The sequence below is a fragment of the Chrysochloris asiatica genome, unplaced genomic scaffold (genome assembly GCF_000296735.1).
Source record: "Chrysochloris asiatica unplaced genomic scaffold, ChrAsi1.0 scaffold00036, whole genome shotgun sequence".
Lineage (NCBI taxonomy): Eukaryota > Metazoa > Chordata > Mammalia > Afrosoricida > Chrysochloridae > Chrysochloris > Chrysochloris asiatica.
This window is the reverse complement of record NW_006408554.1, coordinates 17,006,413-17,009,805: the sequence shown is the minus strand read 5'-3', so window position 1 is coordinate 17,009,805 and position 3,393 is coordinate 17,006,413.

Sequence of the window (3,393 nt, the reverse complement as noted above, 5' to 3'; positions counted from 1 at the left end):
TTCATCTCTCATATTTCTGACATATTGTCAGTAGGGACCAATTGCTGGAGAAGGATATCATGTTTGGTAGGGTGGAGGGTCAGAGAAAAAGAGGCAGACCTCCAGCAAGATGGATTAACAAAGTGGCAGCATCAATTGGCTCAAGCATGTCAATAGTAGTGATGTTGGCCCAGGACCGGGCAGTGTTTCATTCTGTGGTGCATAAAGTCACTGTAAGTCGGTACTGACTCGATGACACCTAACAACAACAAAAAATGTCTATCTAAGATGCCCATCTCTATCAACCCTGCATATTGGGATAGGTTTGATCCTTGATTTTAAGACTCCTTCCCTCTCCACTCATACTTTGAGTTCCTACCTCTATAAGTAGACATCAAACTGTCGCAATTTTAACTTGCTTCCTGTATCAGATTTCTTTATCTTCATCTAGTCTAGTTCTGATCATCAAGCCTTTGAAGGTAGGTCAAATGGTTACTATCTGCAAGTTTATTGCCCAATTAATTGTACTGGCATCAAGCGTTGGCAGTTTGTCCAGCACTTAAAGTCCCTTGTATCTTTTCTTTACACTGCCTACAAAATTATCAACCCCAAAATGTAAATCTGATCAAGTCACCTTTTTGCTTAAATAGCTTCTTGTGGTCTTCAGATTAAAATTCAAGTCTGCAGAATTCTTTGAAGATACCTTGTTATCTGGTCTCTGCTTCCTTCTTCATTGCCATATTTAAACTTTTCCCTCATTGAACTTTTTAAGCAGATTCACTCAATAATTTGCAGTTCTGTATTGAGTGAGCTTTACTGTCACTTTCATCCAGAATTGGCTGTTCTTTTGTCATCTCCTCTCCACCTGTTTATGTAGGTAACCTTCACTGTCCCTTCAGAATTCATAAGGGTCAGAGCCTTTACTGCCACAAAAACTATGATAATCTTGATCTAAGATAGGTATGTTTTCCACTTATTGCCACATATTTTATGGGCACCATCATCTTATCACAAAATATTACAACTATATTTATCCTGGTGAACAAGTCTAGAGACTTTTGTCATTATATCTGCATGATATAGTATAATGCAAGAAATGTTGAAATCTTCATTACAAACTTGTTGAATCAATGAACAAATAAATTAGAAGTAATAATTCTCAAACAAGAGCTTAGAGGGAATTTGAAGATTGTAAATACCTTGAGAGCAGGGACCATGTCTTATTTACCTGTGTTTTTTCAAAGCTTAGCACAGTGCTTGGGTTATAGTATTCATTCCATAACATTTGTTGGAGAAATAAAGGGATGAATGGAACTGTAGGTGGAGAAATAGTGTCAATAAAATTATTGCTACAAAACATGGATTTTCTTTTTGATAGAGGCATTATTGTTACTTACTTCCTTTGGCTAAATGCTGAACTACTAACTGAAAAAATAGTGGTTGATACTCATCCACAGATGCCTCAGAAGACAGGTCTAGAGATCTGCATTTCAAAGGTCACAACCTTGAAAATTCTGTGGAGAAGTTACCGTCTGCACGCATGGGGTGACTATAGTTGGAATCATGATGATAATAAACAAAAATAGGAACAACTTTCTTTCTCTTGCTTTTATCTGAAATTTGGTATACTCACAGGTAGACTTGTAGACTTAGATCTGTTAGTTCTGAGCTATAGGTATAGGAATTATATCGGTAGCCTCAGTCTGCCCTCTTGGGATTCAGTTTTGTTGAAAAACAAGGTTGGTGTCTCAAAGATGATTCTGAGAAGGAAAATAAGGCAGCATCATATTAATAACAGTCTTGGGTAAGCAAGATATATTTGGCAGGGTTTTTTTCATACTCTCTTTATTCTATGACTGTGCTTCCACTCACAAGATGTGACTTCCTCATGGACAGCTTGGAGGCCTCCTTCCACGCCTATCTACTGTCACACTCAGTTACCTGCTCTTGTATCTGAATTATTAAATTAGTGATGACTCAATCTTCTCTGATATTGAATCTTCCTATTTCTGTTTCTGCTTTACTCTGCCACTGAGTCTTTTGAGGTAAGTTAGGGTTGTGATAATGCTCTTGTAATGTAACTCCAAGAAGTAAGATTTCTGGCTGTTGGAGATGTTCTGATAAATCATTTTATCCATCAGACAAGTGTATTCATGCTTAATACAGTCTAAGCACACTTCCCTAAGTTTAGGCTTCTTATACATATAGTGTCAATGTTATCACAGAATAATTAGCAATTAAAAAACATTTTTTATGCCATCCTTACATCATCTTTAGTATAAAATAAATTTCAATCATTTGAACTGATATAGACAAGTAATTAAGTAAATAAATAAATAGGTCAAAAAGGAAATTTCTTCCTTACAGAAGAAAGTTAAAAATCACCATTAGACAAGCATGATAGCAATTATTGTTGGCAGGTACAAAGCACCAATAAATGCTAAAATTACTGGGTGCAAGTGTGAGGAGAAATAGGGTATTTACATAATTTCCAAGTATCTCCCATATGATATTTACTAATTGCAAAAGGAAAACAGTAACTAGAACCAATAATCAAGGTTAACATCATTCCCTGAAAAATTCACTGAGAGGAACATCATCATTTTTTTTGTACTATTATTGCCAAAAATGCACATCCTTAATGTAATCATAAGGAAACATGAAAGAAAATAATTTTAGATTGAGGCATTATATAAAATAATTGGTTGCTACTTTTCAAAAGTTTTGAGTTATGAGAGACAAGGGAAGACTGAGACTATCACAGATTAAAAGAGACAAAAGAGACTTGATAAATATAACATGAGATACTGAACAGGAAAAAACATTACACTAGTGGAAAAACTTGTCAAATCTTTAAAAAGTCTGTTGTTTTAGGTAACAGTCTTTTGTCCATGTTAATTTCTGAGATTTTATCATCACACTTTGTTTATTCAAGATATTAACATTGAGAGAAGTTCAGTAAAAGGTATATGCGAATTCCCTATTTTTACAACTTTTCTGTAAGTCTTTATTTCAAATTAATGTCATTAGAGTTTAACAGGTAATTAGAGTTTAGAACAGATCCTGGCATAAAAAAAATCAAAAGCTTCAGAACTGTTGCTATCAAGTGAATGCTGAGTCATGATGTCTCCATGTGCTATGGAGTAGAATGGTTTGTTCAGATTTTCTTGACTATAATCTTGATGAAAGCAGACTGCCAAGTCTTTCTTCTGTGGTGCCACTGAATAGGTTCAAACTGTGGTGGGTTCAGCCTTTAGGTTAGAAATGGAGCACAAAGTGTGCTACCCAGGAATCTTGGCATACAGAAAATGGTTAATAAGCTCTAGACAGCATTTAACAATGTCTTCATAGTATCCTTCTGTCCAGACTGCCTGGTCAGACCTCACGTAGTAGTCACAAGAACTTTGTTCCAAA